The sequence below is a fragment of the Schistocerca serialis genome, chromosome 2 (genome assembly GCF_023864345.2).
Source record: "Schistocerca serialis cubense isolate TAMUIC-IGC-003099 chromosome 2, iqSchSeri2.2, whole genome shotgun sequence".
NCBI classification, from domain to species: domain Eukaryota; kingdom Metazoa; phylum Arthropoda; class Insecta; order Orthoptera; family Acrididae; genus Schistocerca; species Schistocerca serialis.
Window position 1 is genome coordinate 626,177,505 of NC_064639.1, and position 18,499 is coordinate 626,196,003.

The following is an 18,499-nucleotide window of genomic DNA, read 5'->3' on the forward strand; positions in this document are numbered from 1 at the left end:
GCGGACGTGCATTGTCCTGTTGGAACAGCAAGTTCCCTTGCCGGTCTAGGAATGGTAGAACGATGGGTTCGATGACGGTTTGGATGTACCGTGCACTATTCAGTGTCCCCTCGACGATCACCAGTGGTGTACGGCCAGTGTAGGAGATCGCTCCCCACACCATGATGCCGGGTGTTGGCCCTGTGTGCCTCGGTCGTATGCAGTCCTGATTGTGGCGCTCACCTGCACGGCGCCAAACACGCATACGACCATCATTGGCACCAAGGCAGAAGCGACTCTCATCGCTGAAGACGACACGTCTCCATTCGTCCCTCCATTCACGCCTGTCGCGACACCACTGGAGGCGGGCTGCACGATGTTGGGGCGTGAGCCGAAGACGGCCTAACGGTGTGCGGGACCGTAGCCCAGCTTCATGGAGACGGTTGCGAATGGTTCTCGCCGATACCCCAGGAGCAACAGTGTCCCTAATTTGCTGGGAAGTGGCGGTGCGGTCCCCTACGGCACTGCGTAGGATCCTACGGTCTTGGCGTGCATCCGTGCGTCGCTGCGGTCCGGTCCCAGGTCGACGGGCACGTGCACCTTCCGCCGACCACTGGCGACAACATCGATGTACTGTGGAGACCTCAGGCCCCACGTGTTGAGCAATTCGGCGGTACGTCCACCCGGCCTCCCGCATGCCCACTATACGCCCTCGCTCAAAGTCCGTCAACTGCACATACGGTTCACGTCCACGCTGTCGCGATGGAGGTCCGTATGCCACGGCAAACTGGCTGACACTGACGGCGGCGGTGCACAAATGCTGCGCAGCTAGCGCCATTCGACGGCCAACACCGCGGTTCCTGGTGTGTCCGCTGTGCCGTGCGTGTGATCATTGCTTGTACAGCCCTCTCGCAGTGTCCGGAGCAAGTATGGTGGGTCTCACACACCGGTGTCAATGTGTTCTTTTTTCCATTTCCAGGAGTGTATTATGCTCAACGCCTGACAAACATACTGTCGACGGGAAGTTAAACACAAATGTTCTTTGCTGCCTTTCAAGACCACTGGAGGTGATATTCTGTGCATAGATTTCGTGTGATCTGTTGCCCCAGCCTATAGAGGATTTGTTGAAAGAACTGTGGGAACTTGCAGGGCATGTGTGAAGTACAGTAATTCTCGGGGTATGGGATCTCCACGATTACTGTCGTCATGCAGCGATCGGTTATTTCATTTAGTAATTATCGTGAAATTTTTGAATCATATTTAATGAACTAACGAATGTGAGTGTGAGTGAGTGTGTGTGTGTGTGTGTGTGTGTGTGTGTGTGTGTGTGTGTGTGTGATTCCGCCACATCAGATTTATTTATTTATGAACATATACAATTATAATGTTTTAAAAGCGTCGGATCAATTTCTAAAATTGTTTATGTAAATCTGAATACTAGCAGTTATCACATTAACATACAAAACGTAAATCGCTTGTATAAAAGGTAATTAATTCGTAATATTCGACATATATCCCTGGATTATATACGTCTTTGTAGCGAGCACGCCCTTTTTGGGTTATTGAAAGTTTGAAATTAGCCTGATGAGAAGTGAGAATATAAGATATACACCCAAAGTAACATTTTACACTACTGGCCATTGAAATCGCTACACCAAGAAGGAATGCAGATGATAAGTGGGCATTGGACAAATATATTATACTAGAACTGACATGTGATTACATTTTCACGCAGTTTCGGTGCATAGATCCTGAGAAATCAGTACGCAGAACAACCACCTCTGGCCGTAATAACGGCCTTGATACGCCTGGGCATTGAGTCAAACAGAGCTTGGATGGCGTGTACAGGTACAGCTGCCCATGCAGGTTCAACACGATATCACAGTTCATCAAGAGTAGTGACTGGCGTATTGTGACGAGCCAGTTGCTTGGCCACCATTGACCAGACGTTTTCAATTGGTGAGAGATCTGGAGAATGTGCTGGCCATGGCAGCAGTCGAACATTTTCTGTATGCAGAAAGGCCCGTACAAGACCTGCAACATGCAGTCGTGCATTATCCTGCTGAAATGTAGGGTGTCCCAGGGATTGAATGAAGGGTAGAGCCACGGGTCGTAACACATCTGAAACGTAACGTCCTAAGTGCCGTCAATGCGAACAAGAAGTGACCGAGTTATGTAACCAATGGCACCGTATACCATCACGCAGGGCGATACGCCAATATGGCTTCCAATGTGCGTTCACCGCGATGTCGCCAAACACGGATGCGACCATCATGATGCTGTAAACAGAACCTGGATTCATCCGAAAAAATGACGGTTTGGCATTTGTGCACCCAGGTTCGTCGTTGAGTACACCATTGCAGGCGCTCCTGTCTGTGATGCAGCGTTAAGGGTAACCGCAGCCATGGTCTCCGAGCTGATAGTCCATGCTGCTGCAAACGTCGTCGAATTGTTCGTGCAGATGGTTGTTGTCTTGCACCTGTTGACTCAGGGATCAAGACGTGGCTGCACGATCCGTTACAGCCATGCGGATAAGATGCCTGTCATCTCGTCTGCTAGTGATACGAAGCCGTTGGGATGTAGCACGGCGTTCCGTATTACCCTCCTGAACCCACAAATTCCATATTCTGCTAACAGTCATTGGATCTCGACCAACGCGAGCAGCAATCTCGAGATACAATAAACTACAATCGCGATAGGCTACAATCCGACCTTTATCAAAGTCGGAAACGTGATGGTACGCAGGTAACGCCGGTCAACTGCTGTTTGTGCATGAGAAATCGGTTGGAAACGTTCCTCATGTCAGCATGTTGTAGATGTCGCCACCGGCACCAACCTTTGGTGAATGCTCTGATCAGCTAATCATTTGCATATCACTGCATCTTCTTCCTGTCCGTGAAATTTCGCGTCCGTAGCACGTCATTTTTGTGGTGCAGCAATTTTAATGGCTAGCAGTTTATATATCACTAAGCGGTGCAATTCGCCAGCGCGTTGCTCCATGGCGAGCGAAGAAATGTAAGAAAATAGGTATGTGACCTGACTTTGTTGCGAGACAGGATAACGAGAGCACGTGTATGAAGTGTGTGCAATGAAACAGTCATTGTAGGCCGCCATATTGTGTAATTTGTGTTTTTTGTGATATACAAGCGATATGCAACGATAATGTGGAGTTTAGTAACAGCCATAATACAGTGTGGTGCATTTCATTTATTTTTGATCTAAAGAGTCTGTGATGAACTGTAATGTACGACACTTTTGTATAGGACTTCGAACATTTGGTGGTCGATGTTTGCTGTAGAACCTGCTTCAATAACACGGCCAAAAGCATTGAGAAAGTTTTCTCTGCTAAAACGAACTCATTTCATTCTCAGACAATCATCGAATGACCAAATGCGAATGGCAGTATCCTAGTTCGAGAAGATCCTATAGAAGTTTTCTTTCTCTTACATTTCAAGACTTTTACAGGCGACCGTCGGAGTCGGCAGCTGCTTCTACGCCACGAAAGTAACTTGTCTACGTGTACGAAATTACGTATGCTGGGGGAGTAGCCTACGCCGATCGGGAAATTGATATTGTCCTTCGCGGATATACAGACAGACACATTATACACACTAGTTCAATAACAACGAGTTTAAAATTACCAGCTTAAAACCATTAATTTCTCCATTTGAGCCATAATATTATAGTGGACTACACAGTGGTTCGGCAACTGTAGTCACAGGTAAGCTGTACAGGACCAGAAATGTTTACACTGTAAACAAAGAGTTACTGAGCGAAGAGGCTCCAAGTGCAAGTGGGCTGTCTCGCTGACGCCGGCTGTCCTCTGTACTGCGGCGTAGGACGCTCATAGTCCAAAGAGGCTGGAGGTGTGGCTTAGCGGGTGTGCACCACTGGGCCCGCACAGGTCCCCCGTGACCACTATTGATGTCTGACAAAAACATGCTATTCCGTTGCCAACTTTGATGCTCGTAGGGTGGTGTCGATACGTGATACCACGTAAGCGGTACCATCAGACCCATACCTACTTTGTGGCTACCCGTACTTAGCCACCTCTATCTCTGTGGCGGGGAAGTACATTTGCACCAGAGTACAAAAAACTACAGAAGAGTCCTTACTTCCTTAATCAAGCAGAGATTGTGCGACGAATTCTACAGTGTTATTGCTTCGGTGTCTGAGCTCTTACCAAGTAGACACTGCTAGAATCCTAACAGGTTGGTAGATACCATAGAAAAATGTGACAGAGACGCTGAGGGTTACTGGGAGTATTTGGAGGGAAGGCGATGTTATTCTCGCGAACCACTATTCGCTACATTTTGAAGACCTGTATTCGAAAGTAACTGTGGAAATTCTACTATTAAGTTATCGACACATGGATCGCGCATTCGAACGTCAAAGCTGAACGTGAAGATTTTTTGAAGTCTTAGCGTGGCAAAAGGAAGTTGGGGAGTCTTTCAGAACGTGCAGGGTATTATCTAGCGCAGGGCCGGCCAAACGCTGCACAGTGTGCAGACGTGCGGAAGTGCTGCACATGTGCGCACGTGTGCGACAGCGACATCTGTTATTAGACTTGTGTCCTAAATGAACGGCGGCGGCTCCACTTCCCTGTGGTGGTGGTGGTTAGAGTTTAACGTCCCGTTGACAACGAGGTCATTAGAGACGGAGCTCACGCTCGGGTTAGGGACGGATTGGGAAGGAAATCGGCCGTGCCCTTTCAAAGGAACCATCCCGGAATTTGCCTGAAGCGATTTAGGGAAATCACGGAAAACCTAAATCAGGATGGCTGGAGACGGGATTGAACCGTCGACCTCCCGAATGCGAGCCCAGTGTGCTAACCACTGCGCCACCTCGCTCGGTCTTCCCTGTGGTACAAGCAAGAGCGCAACATATCCAGTTTCGTTTATCCCTGGTGACCGTAAACTTAACAGAGAAGTACTGAGAAATGGCAAGTACTGTGAGAAAGCAAAGGACGGGAGATCTATGTCCTCAGTCGTTTAAAAATGACTGGGAACTGCAATTCTTTTTTGTAGCCGTTGGTGAAAACTCAGTGTTTGCTGTGCCGCCGAATAATAGGCGTCCAGCGTAAGTTTTCAATTGAAAGACATTACAATACATATCACAAAGACGAGTGTAGTGTACTCAACATTGAAGAACGGCAAGCAAAATTAAATGTCCCTAAGAAAATGGATGAGACACATCAACTCGATTTAACAGTACGTCAAAGTAACTGATACTTCTTGAACTCTTAGTTTCTTGTGTTACATTTAATTCTGTTTTACTGTACGCTGTACACTGTGCTGTTTTCAGTTTTCCAGAATGACAACCACACTAAATCTTCACTGGGAGCAAGTTTTAAAATCGCATTAAGAATTGCACAATATGGGAAACCCTTTTCCGAAGGGAGTTTGTGAAAGGGTGTCTGATTGATGCTGCAGAACTTGTGTGTCCCACGAACGTAAGCAGGTTTCAAGAAATCAGTCTATCCAAACAAACAGTGACAAGACGTATCAGTGCTATGGCCGGCGATCTGCACAGGCAGCTAATAAAAAAGGCTAAATACTTTTTTGCTTTCCCTGTTGCGCTGGATGAAGCAAGAGATCTTACAGATACAGCCCAGGTTGTGATATACATACGAGGTGTCGATAACGCACTTTGTGTAACAGAGGAGCGACATCTGTGCGTAGAAACATGCACTACATGAACTCTGACGGCTGCGGCGTGCACGCTGTGACCCGGAAGTTGCACATGTGCAGGAGCACCTCACGCGTGCAGAATTTCTGGCCGGCCCTGATCTAGCGTGTCAGATATTCTGAACGTGCGTTAGAAACGTAGACCAGTGAGACGGAAGAACGGCACTTACTTCAAATGACGCCATCTCTTTTCAGTAAAGAGTCGCGAGACGCAGTTTTGGCTTGTAGTTGAATGTCTTATGTATAGAGGCCGTTTCTAAACACCAGAAACTAAAGTATCTCTCGAAAACCCGTCGCTAATCGTACGATTTGTTGAAATAAAATGACCAGAAACGTCTTATTGGTGCTTAAAGAATTATTGTAACTTGCGTATTATCAAAGTATGCCGTTTAAAGGCAACGGCACATCGAGGGTCCATCAAATACGCTTTGTTTTTGGTACACTTCGTTATAACTAAATGTTGGTTAATAACATACTTACGACTAAAGTTTTCAGAAGATGGTAGGATACAAAGCATGGTCGGTCTAGTGTAACGGCTAAAACTGCAGAATAATAAAGCAATCGGTGATGTGCTGCTGGTTCGCGTCTCTCTGGACCCAATCTTTTTTTTTTACTAATATTCGAGTTTTGTAATAGATTCAGATAATTTCTTATTTGTTTGACAGAATTATATTCTGTAATATTCGATGTTACGTAAATATAAGTGCGATCTTCCTGAGATGTGAGTTTATTCAATTGGCTTTATCTAAAAGACAAATTGCTCTACATGCAATAAGATATACTGGACTTACTGGTTTCAGGTTTTGTATGGCACGTCTTCTTGTCTTCTGATATGTTCATGGATGTTGAAGTTTTTATCTATATTGGGTACAGACAGAACAACGTGACTAGCATATGGACAACGGAGGAAATGTGCATTTTAACAGAGCTAACACAGGAATTTTGCGCCCGTTCATTTCGTAAACAGTGTGATTTGCGATCCGAATACGGTCGAAGTGGCACTTAATTTTGTTGCGTGATTGATATTCTATGACGAACTGCGATGTTGAAGCCAGTATTTTTTTTAACGGAATGATATACTTTTTAAAGGCATTCGAAAGCCTTTGACAATGCTAGTACAGAGATATAACGCTTGTTAATGTCGGCGTCGAAACTTGAATGTTGCTTGTTACGTATTTAAACCCCCAGCTTTTACTGTTTTCCACGTTTTCTAGCTTACGAGCATCTCTGCTAACATAATCTGCGACCACATGTCGACGTCAGAAGTGAAGAGAGCGAGTGGGTCGGTACGGCGCGATCGGTGTTTGAACAGGACACCGGCCGGAATGTCGAGCGGGCCGGCCGAAGTGGCCGTGCGGTTAAAGGCGCTGCAGTCTGGAACCGCAAGACAGCTACGGTCGCAGGTTCGAATCCTGCCTCGGGCATGGATGTTTGTGATGTCCTTAGGTTAGTTAGGTTTAACTAGTTCTAAGTTCTAGGGGACTAATGACCTCAGCAGTTGAGTCCCATAGTGCTCAGAGCCATTTGAACCATTTTTGTCGAGCGGTTCTAGGCGCTTCAGTCTGGAACCGCGCGACCGCTACGGTCGCAGGTTCGAATCCTGCCTCGAGCATGGATGTGTGTGATGTCCTTAGGTTAGTTAGGTTTAAGTAGTTCTAAGTTCTAGGGGACTGATGACCTCAGATATTATGTCCCATAGTGCTCAGAGCCATTTTTTGAGCAGGACAGAAGGGTCTTGTTCTTGATCTGCGCTTTGAGTATGTAGGGAGAGAGGTTGGGGGTTGGCTGCCTTTTGCTGCCTGAATCTGTATGTACAATCTTGTAACGAGATTTGCTTCTTACATTATCCTGTTACGAGCTGCAAACTATGTGGTAATTAATACACAGCATAGTGCGGCTTAGCCTATTATTGCAGCGCAAAGAAATGAAATGGCTCTGAGCACTATGGGACTTAACATCTTAGGTCATCAGTCCCCTAGAACGTAGAACTACTTAAACCTAACTAAACTACGGACATCACACTCATCCATGCCCGAGGCAGGAGTCGAACCTGCGACCGCAGCAGTCCCGCGGTTCCGGATTGCAGCCCCTAGAACCGCACGGCCACCGCGGCCGGCTGCAGCGCAAAGGATTCATCTCTAGTGAGCCATTACGATTGACAGAAATCGATATGTTCTGTGCTGTATTGTATCCAGTCTGGATTCGCGTGGGCCTGCATCTAGTTTCCTTCCTCACTAATTTGCCGATTCTTTGTATTTTCGTAGGCTTCTTGAATAACTTGTGAAAATTTTTTTGTTATTCAGTGACACAGAATGCCACGTGGTTTATGCCGAAATAAGTGTGTTCTCACATTTATATTTTGTCTTGAAATAATCCGTAATTTGATCCTGACCGCTCTGAACTAATTCCTTTTCCTTGCCACCATTAAACTGATAGTATTTGAAATTTAACGATTATATTTAGCACGCCATGTGTTCATGCACTTAACGAATTCAACTCCAGTAAAGGTTTTGCCGTGATCATTTGGCTTCAGCTCACGTGTTCTCTCACTACGAGCTGCTTGCACAGTTGACACTCATTATTCACAACACGTATGTTACCGGCGTCTTTGCACTCACATTTCAGGTTTTATAGATAGGTTGCAACGAGGCTTTCGTATCAGCTGGCGAAATCTCAAGTGCTGTTTAGTATTTATTCTACGCTTCAGTAATTTCATTTTGTGTGGAAAAGCACTTAGATCACAATTCTCAGCCAGATATGCCATTGCACAGGCTTCATCTATAAGACGGGGCGTTTACACATTTCGTAAGCCAAGTGACGAACTCATTGATAGAAAACTTGATCGTTAAAGTACATTTAAATGTTCATTCTTGTCCACAGAACAATCTTTGGCAAAGTAAGTGATCAAAAAAATATGTGAAATCTTATGGGACTTAACTGCTAAGGTCATCAGTCCCTAAGCTTACACACTACTTAACCTAAATTATCCTAAGGACAAACACAAACACCCATGCTCGAGTGAGGACTCGAACCTCCGCCGGGACCAGCCGCACAGTCCATGACTGCAGCGCCCCAGACCGCTCGGCTAATCCCACGCGGCTGTAAGCGATCCGTTGCTAACTTGTTCTTAAAGTAAAGTCAGATAGCGTTAAAAAAGATTTCATGGGTCAGTATTCACAGATTATAAGTGAGCATTTTAATCAGGGTAAATTTCTGTAAACATTCTTACTGTGCTCAGAACTTTATAACAAGCAGGGCGCTTAATAAACTTCCCGTTCCGCTGCCGGAATCGGCTGTTGCTGTGTAAACACGGCCAAGCAGAACTCTGATGCCAGATGATGTATGATAGTCGGGCGTGAACTCAGCGTGTCGCCAGTCTCTCAAGCAATTACTGCCAGTAGATGAATTCTGGCGACGGCACTGCGTCTTTATTCAGGCAACTCCTCATTTGGCCTCACGAGGCTGTGTGGACCCCGTTTCAGGCCTAACCACCTCAGAAAAATCCGAGGAGTTACTGGGAATCGAAACCAAGGTCCTTCCCCTCCAAAGGCTGCGTTGCTAACCTTTAGACTACAAAGGCGGGCAAAAACAAGGAAATGCTGTTGCAGTTGTTCCTCAGGTTTACATGTTCCATACATGAGCACCGTTTACTCACAGAAACTTTCAACGGAATTACAGGTGTACATTTTCCTTGTGTTTCTATGTCTTTTCGGTCAACTGCAGAAAATGAGCGAGTTACGTTACTCAGGATAGCTTGACCGCTAGTACAGGAGATTCAAAGTCAGTTTAGTGTTAACGCTTTTAACAATGTTATGTTTACATGAAAGGTGCATTCTGAGAACGTTTGTGAACATGTCTCGAGGAAAGGAAGTAGATTGCCGAATGAGACATGTAGTGTGACATCTAAATTAGACGTAGTGCTGTTCCATAGGTCGTGTCGAACAAAATTACATAAAAGGCGATCATGCTGTTTAATGTAACCATGTAATAGTAATGTAATAGTATTTGACTGTAATAGTATTTGACTGACTTTTGCACTGTCCACTCACATTAATGCGACCACCCGTCAAAATTCTGAACAACCACCTTTGCGGCCCTGACCGCTGCGAGAGATGCAGGAAGAGAGTGAATGAGATCCAGGAAGGCACCGACGGGGATGTAGAGCCACCCCAAATCCGTAGTGCGGCCAGCTGCTCTATGGTTCAAATGGCTCTGAGCACTATGGGACTTAACATCTGAGGTCATCAGTCCCCTAGAACTTAGAACTACTTAAACCTAACTAACCTAAGGACATCACACACATCCATTCCCGAGGCAGAATTCGAACCTGCGACCGTAGCAGCAGCGCGGTTCCGGACGGAAGCTCCTAGAACCGCTCGGCCACAGCGGCCGGCAGCTGCGCTATGTTTCCCGGTCGAGGGTCCGTGGCGCGAACAGCCCGATCGAGTTTGGCCCACAGATTCTCAATTCGGTCTATGTCCGGAGATTCTGATGCCCAGGGCAGTATGGTAAAATCATACTGATGCTCATCGGGGCCACACACGTACACTGCCAGCTGTGTGACATGTTTCACTGTCCTGCTGGTAGATGCCATCGTACCGAAGAGAAACAGACAGCATGTAGGGGTGGACGAGGTCCCGAAGGGTAGATGCATACTTGTGTTGATCCATCGTGCCTTCCAGAATGACAAGATCATCCAGAAAATGGCGCGAAAATATTCCCCAGACGATAACCATTCCGCATCCGGCCTGGACCATTCCGACGACTGTTGCACGGTGTTTGCCGTACACACGAACAGCCATCTGTCCGACTGGGTATAAAAAGTGATTCATCTGAAATCGCCAACTCAGTAGACGTCCAGTCACGGTACTGACCTACAAACTCCAGCTTTCGTCACCGATGAAGAGCAGGCAACACTGCCACACGTGCCAGAAGAAGCTGTTGCGGAGGCCCGTACACAGACACATTCGCTTTACGGTCACTCAAATGCCGTTTTTGGTAGCCCATTGCTTCATCTGGGCGATCGGATGCTCAATAGTTGCACGTCTATTCGACCGTACACATCTCTGCAGTCGCCGTTCTCTCTTATCACCTACGTCCCGTAATCGCCACAGCTGCCTTGGCGGCTGTTTTGGATAGCGCCATTTTGTGTGCATACTCTAACAATTATCAGGAGAAAGAAAACTGGCGTTCTACGGATCGGAGCGTGGAATCTCAGATCCCTTAATTGGGCAGGTAGGTTAGAAAATTTGAAAAGGGAAATGGATACGTTAAAGTTAGATATAGTGGGAATTAGTGAAGTTCGGTGGCAGGAGGAACAAGACTTCTGGTCAGGTGAATACAGGGTTATAAATACAAAATAAAATAGGGGTAATGCAGGAGTAGGTTTAATAATGAATAAAAAAATAGGTGTACGGGTAAGCTACAACAAACTGCGTAGTGAACGCATTATTGTGGCCAAGATAGACACGAAACCCACACCTACTACAGTAGTACAAGTTTATATGCCAACTAGCTCTGCAGATGACGAAGAAATTGATAAAATGTATGATGAGATAAAAGAAATTATTCAGGTAGTGAAGGGAGACGAAAATTTAATAGTCATGGATGACTGGAATTCATCAGTAGGAAAAGGGAGAGAAGGAAACATAGTAGGGGCTAAGAAATGAAAGAGGAAGCCGCCTGGTAGAATTTTGCGCAGAGCATAACTTAATCGTAGCTAATACTTGGTTTAAAAATCATAAAAGAAGGTTGTATACATGGAAGAACCCTGGAGATACTAAAAGGTATCAGATAGATTATATAATGGTAAGACAGAGATTTAGGTTGGTTGGTTGAATTGGGGAAGGAGACCAGATTGCGAGGTCATCAGTCTCATCGGATTAGGGAAGGACGGGGAAGGAAGTCGGCCGTACCTTTTGAAAAGAACCATCCCGGCATTTGCCTGGAGCGATTTAGGGAAATCACGGAAAACCTAAATCAGGATGGCGGGACGCGGGATTGAACCGTCGTCTTCCCGAATGCGAGCAGAGATTTAGGAACCAGGTTTTAAATTTTAAGACATTTCCAGGGGCAGATGTGGACTCTGACCACAATCTATTGGTTATGAACTGTAGATTAAAACTGAAGATACTGCAAAAAGGTGGGAATTTAAGGAGATGGGACCGGGATAAACTGAAAGAACCAGAGATTGTACAGAGTTTCAGGGAGAGCATAAGGGAACAACTGACAGGAATGGGGGAAAGAAATACAGTAGAAGAAGAATGGGTAGCTTTGAGGGATGAAATAGTGAAGGCAGCAGAGGATCAAATAGGTAAAAAGACGAGGGCTAGTAGAAACCCTTGGGTAACAGAAGAAATATTGAATTTAATTGATGAAAGGAGAAAATATAAAAATGCAGTAAATGAAGCAGGCAAAAAGGAATACAAACGTCTCAAAAATGATATCGACAAGAAGTGCAAAATGGCTAAGGAGGGATGGCTAGAGGACAAATGTAAGGATGTAGAGGCTTATCTCACTAGGGGTAAGATAGATACTGCCTACAGGAAAATTAAAGAGATCTTTGAAGAAAGGAGAACCACTTGCATGAATATCAAGAGCTCAGATGGAAACCCAGTTCTAAGCAAAGAAGGGAAAGCAGAAAGGTGGAAGGAGTATATAGAGAGCCTATACAAGGGCGATGTACTTGAGGACAATATTATGGAAATGGAAGAGGATGTAGATGAAGACGAAATGGGAGATATGATATTGCGTGAAGAGTTTGACAGAGCACTGAAAGACCTGAGTCGAAACAAGGCCCCCGCGGTAGACAACATTCCATTAGAACTACTGACAACCTTGGGAGAGCCAGTCCCGACAAAACTCTACCATCTGGTGAGCAAGATGTATGAGACAGGCGAAATACCCTCAGACTTCAAGAAGAATATAATAATCCCAAAGAAAGCAGGTGGTGAGCAAGATGTATGAGACAGGCGAAATACCCTCAGACTTCAAGAAGAATATAATAATCCCAAAGAAAGCAGGTGTTGACGGGTGTGAAAATTACCGAACCATCAGTTTAATAAGTCACAGCTGCAAAATACTAACGCGAATTCTTTACAGACGAATGGAAAAACTGATAGAAGCCGACCTCGGGGAAGATCAGTTTGGATTCCGTAGAAATGTTGGAACACGCGAGGCAATACTAACCCTACGACTTATCTTAGAAGAAAGATTAACGAAAGGCAAACCTACGTTTCTAGCATTTGTAGACTTAGAGAAAGCTTTTGGCAATGTTGATTGGAATACTCTCTTTCAAATTCTGAAGGTGGGAGGGGTAAAATACAGAGAGCGAAAGGCCATTTACAATTTGTACAGAAAGCAGATGGCAGTTATAAGAGTCGAGGGGTATGAAAGGGAAGCAGTGGTTAGGAATGGAGTGAGACAGGGTTGTAGCCTATCCCCGATGTTATTCAATCTGTATATTGAGCAAGCAGTAAAGGAAACAAAAGAAAAGTTCGGAGTAGGTATTAAAATCCATGGAGAAGAAGTAAAAACTTTGAGGTTCGCCGATGACATTGTAATTCTGTCAGAGACAGCAAAGGACTTGGAAGAGCAGTTGAACGGAATGGACAGTGTCTTGAAAGGAGGGTATAAGATGAACATCAACAAAAGCAAAACGAGGATAATGGAATGTAGTCGAATTAAGTCGGGTGATGCTGAGGGAATTAGATTAGGAAATGACAGACTTAAAGTAGTAAAGGAGTTTTGCAATTTGGGGAGCAAAATAACTGATGATGGTCGAAGTAGAGAGGATATAAAATGTAGACTGGCAATGGCAAGGAAAGCGTTTCTGAAGAAGAGAAATTTGTTAACATCGAGTATAGATGTAAGTATCAGGAAGTCGTTTCTCAAAGTATTTGTATGGAGTGTAGCCATGTATGGAAGTGAAACGTGGACGATAAATAGCTTAGACAAGAACAGAATAGAAGCTTTCGAAATGTGGTGCTACAGAAGAATGCTGAAGATTAGTTGGGTTGATCACATAACTAATGAGGATGTATTGAATAGAATTGGGGAGAAGAGGAGCTTGTGGCACAACTTGACTAGAAGAAGGGATCGGTTGGTAGGACATGTTCTGAGACATCGAGGGATCACCAATTTAGTATTGGAGGGCAGCGTGGAGGGTAAAAATCGTAGAAGGAGACCAAGAGATGAATACACTAAACAGATTCAGAAGGATGTAGGTTGCAGTAGGTACTGGGAGATGAAGAAGCTCGCACAGGATAGAGTAGCATGGAGAGCTGCATCAAACCAGTCTCAGGACTGAAGACCGCAACAACAACAACAACTACAACACTCTAACAGCGGCGGTTCGCGAATGGTTTACAGGCCTAGCTGTTTCGGAAATACTTCCTCCCTTCTCCGAAAAGCCAATGATCATGCCATTTTGGACTTCAGGTAAATAGCTCAGTTTCTGCATTACGACAACAACTGCATTGTTGTCCACGTTCCCCTAACACGCTTGATATGCCCTCCACTGCTAGTGCTACCACCTGCCGTCTGTGAGTGGTTACTGCGCTTTGACGTCGACAGTAGGCGGTGGTCACATTACTGTGAGTGGACCGTGTACGAGGGTAATCCCAAAAGTAAGGTCTCCTATTTTTTTATAAGTACGTAGACCAGTTTATTTCTACAATGGCTTACATCAGTTTACAGCTTGAAAATTTAGCTATTTTTCGACATGATCACCATCTCTATCGATGCATTTTTGTAGATGCTGTGGTAGTTTTTGTATGCCCATATCATCCCAGCTCACCGCCATGCTGTTCAGAATGTTATGAACCTCTTCTTTCACTGGGCAAATGTTCTTTTAACCTAGGGAACAGGTGATAGTCACTGGGCGCCAAGTCAGCACTATAGGGTGGGTGGGTGATAATGTTTCACTGAAACTGCTGCAGGAGAGCAACGGTTTGCCGAGCGATGTGTGGGCGAGCGTTGTCATGGAGAATGTGTACACCGTTGCTCAACATTCCTCTTCTCCGGTTCTGAATTTTCCGTTTGAGTTTTTTGACTCTCTCAGTACCTGTCAGCGTTAATAGTTCTCCCAGTGGGAATAAAGTCGACCAACAACATCCCTTTCCGATCGCAAAAAACGGTTGTCATGACTTTACCGGCAGACTGTGTATGTTTGAATTTCCGCTGCTTTGGCGAAGAAGGATGCCGCCACTGGCGTGACTGTTGTTTGGTGTCAGATGTAAAGTGGTATGTCCAGGTTTCGTCACCCGCGACAATTGAGTCCAGAAAGTTGTCCTGTTCGGCTGTAAGGCGGTGAAGACATGCGCGGGAAGCATCAAACTGTTGCCGCATATGGTCCTCAGCCAGCATGCGTGGATCCCATCTTGCGCACACCTTCCGGTAGTTGAATGTTTCCGTTAAAATTCGTGCTTCGGGAAACCTCAGGAACCAACGTGCAGAGATCATCCAGGGTGATCCGCCGATCTTCACGCATGCTTTGCTCAACCTTCAACACTGTCTCCTCAGAAATTGACGTTCTCCCGCTCCTTTGCTCGTCCTGAATTTCGGTCCGACCAGTTGCAAACTCTCTACACCACTTACGAACATTTATGACATCCATGCACGACCCACCACACACTCCCGTCAATCGGTGCAGTGCCCTTTGCGTTCAAGAACCGAATAACTGCGCGCAGTTCACACTTGGCGGTAACATCCAATGGGAGCTCCATTCTCAACGGTTGCCAAGCCAAGACAGAGCCTCAGCGCGGCGTGCGCATGTTTACACACAGCGCATGAAGCACTCTTCATAACAGTGGGACCAACTGTCACACAAACAGAGTTCTGTACTCATGATAAAAAAAAAAAAAAAAAAACCAGGAGACCTTACTTTTGCGATTACTCTCGTATGTGCTGTTGATGGTGTACGTCTCGTTACTTGTCTGGCAGGCCAACGTGCTGCGTAATACCCTAAGCGAGCGAGTCTGAGTGTAAAGTTCACTGTGAAAATGATAACAGTCTAGAGGATGAGGTTATTGGGCTTATGATGAAGAGCAACTGACGATTTGAAACAGTCAGTTAATCTGCGATTTAGGGTTCATCACTGTGGTCTTGCACATCAACAGAGCGCATGTGAACACAATCTGGATTTCGTTAATGAGATACCGCGGCAGCTGCGTGCGAGATGATAGCCCGGATATACCGGCGCGGGCGTCGCGGAGGAATTCTTCCACGTGTCGAGAAGCGAGAGCGGATCGCGGCTTTGTCGGCGCCTCTTTAAAACCCGCGGCGCGGTCGGTGTTTTTGTTTATAACGCCGCGCTCGCCGACAGCCGGTAATTCTATTATGCAGGATTTTCGTCGTCGGCAGACTTGCTTCGCCACCGGCGTACCGAGGTAGCTAATTAATTAAAGTTAGTCGCTCTCTTCGGCAACTTGTGATGTGCTCTTGAAACATTAACTCAAAAGCGGGAAATGCTCTCTCGCTAGTTAATTAGGGGAGGGCGAGTGCAGCTGAGCGCCACCCGCCGCCCATTACTGGGGACCGCCAGAATTGTGGCGGATGCGATGCGCCTACAAGTGGGTTAAAGTTGGCCCGCCGCGGTTCCCACTCTGGCGTCTTGACGCGGGGCACTGGTGGTGCTGCAGTTTGAGCCGAAGATCGATTGCCTTCCTCTCGCTGGGGTCAGCCCAGAGCCCGGCTTTCCGCGGGCATTCCCTCCGTAACAACACGGCAGTTTCCAGGTTCACCGCTCTCCTCGTCAAATATTACCGTCAAACTGTATTCAAAGACCTTCTCCCTACCGTCATTTATCAGGTTGGCGTATAAATTTGTAGCGTTTTTTGTTTTGCATGTTGGTATTCCGGTTGTTATGGATTTATTTATCGGTTGTCATCCTTTATTTGCAGTTTACTGTTGCTGTTTGAGTTTACATATTTTCATTTTGTCATTTGGAATTAGTGAGTGGAGCTGTGGACGGTAGAAAATATAGTGACAAGTGGAGGATCGAACACTTTCGACATATTCTTATGAGTTCCATAGAGGGGTAATGGTAGCGAAGGACATTTGCGCCGAATGTCTGGATGATTATTTACAAATAAAGAAATTGGTAGATTGGTCGGTCCTCGTGGCAGACCACGTATGGTTTGTCATGAAAGTCCAGTAGACAATTACATCCCTGGGTGGATAATTCTCTAAACACGTAGCCAGTGAACATACAGCTGAATCAATTGAAACAATGGCGACGATAGGCCACGCTTGGCCAACGTCGAAAGAAACATCAGTAAGTGCATCGACACGTCCGCCACGGAAGACTGATAGTCCTTGTACACTTATGCTCATAAATTAAGGATAATTGCAGAATGTGGTGGCACACAACGTGGCACTACACAAAACTAGCGCTAATAGCATGATCACATAGGGAACACACACGACGAAGATCTGTAAGTCCACGGCATTGGTGATAAGTTGAGAAAAACGTCCCGAAACACATGTGCTACAAAACGCCATTGTTTCCTGCGCATGCTTCCCGCCATCAATATGGGATGTGATCACCATGCACACGTACACAGGCCGCACAACGAGTTGGCATACTCTGGATCAGGTGGTCGAGCAGCTGCTGGGGTACAGCCTCCCATTCTTCCACCAGTGCCTGTCGGAGCTCCTGAAGTGTCCTAGGGGTTTGAAGACACGCAGCGATACGTCGACCGAGAGCATCCAAGACGTGCTCGATGGGGCTTAGGTCTGGAGAACAGGCAGGCCACTCCATTCGCGTGATATCTTCTGTTTCAAGGTACTCCTCCACGATGGCACCTCGCTGGGGCCGTGCGTTTTCATCCATCAGGGAGAAGGTGGGACCCACTGCACCCCTGAAAAGGCTAACGTACTGGTGCAAAATGACGTCCCGATACACCTGACCTGTTACATTTCATCTGTCAAAGACATGCAGGGGTGTACGTGCACCAATTATAATCCCATCCCACACCATCAAACCACGACCTCCATACAAGTCCCTTTTAAGGACATTAAGGAGTCGGTATGTGGTTCCTGATTCACGCCAGATGAAAACCCGGCGAGAATCACTGTTCAGACTATACCTGGACTAGTCCGTGAACATAACCATGTTCTGTGTTCTTGACAGCAGGCTTTACGGGCTCTCCTGTGACCAGGGGTCAGTGGAAGGCACCTTGCAGGTCTTCGGGCGAATAAACCATGTCTGTTCAGTCGTCTGTGGACTGTGTCTCTGGAGACAATTGTTCAGGTGGCTGCAGTAAGGTCCCGAGCAACGCTACCTGCAGTACTCCGTTGCCGTCTGCGGGCACTGATGGTGAGATATCGGTCTTCTTGTGGTGTTGTGCACTGTGGACAACCCGTACTTAGCGCCTGGACACGTTTCCTGTCCTTAATTTATAAACATGAGTTTAGAACATCAATTGTTTTGGCAGGATGAACATTCATATTATAATCAGTTTCACCGTCTACAACTGTTTTGTAGATCGTAGGGCACCTTCGCTACACAGGATGCATACGGCGACGAGACATGTTGCCAACTGACAAGGCAGTTCAGAACAGAATCGCGTATATAGCAATAACCACGACGACCGACCAATCTACCAATTTCTTTATGGGTAAGCCTATGTGTGTTCGCACTAGCCGTATGTATAAATTGTAAAAAGATGATTCTGTATCAATATTTATACGTGGTAGAGGTATTACAATGAAATTTATTGGTGACAGCGCTGCATATAATAGCATATAGAACGCTAGCGTCAGCCGAGTCCCCTGATTGTACATCGAGAACCGGGGGCTCAAGGACGCAACAGTTGTGTTAATAAATTGCA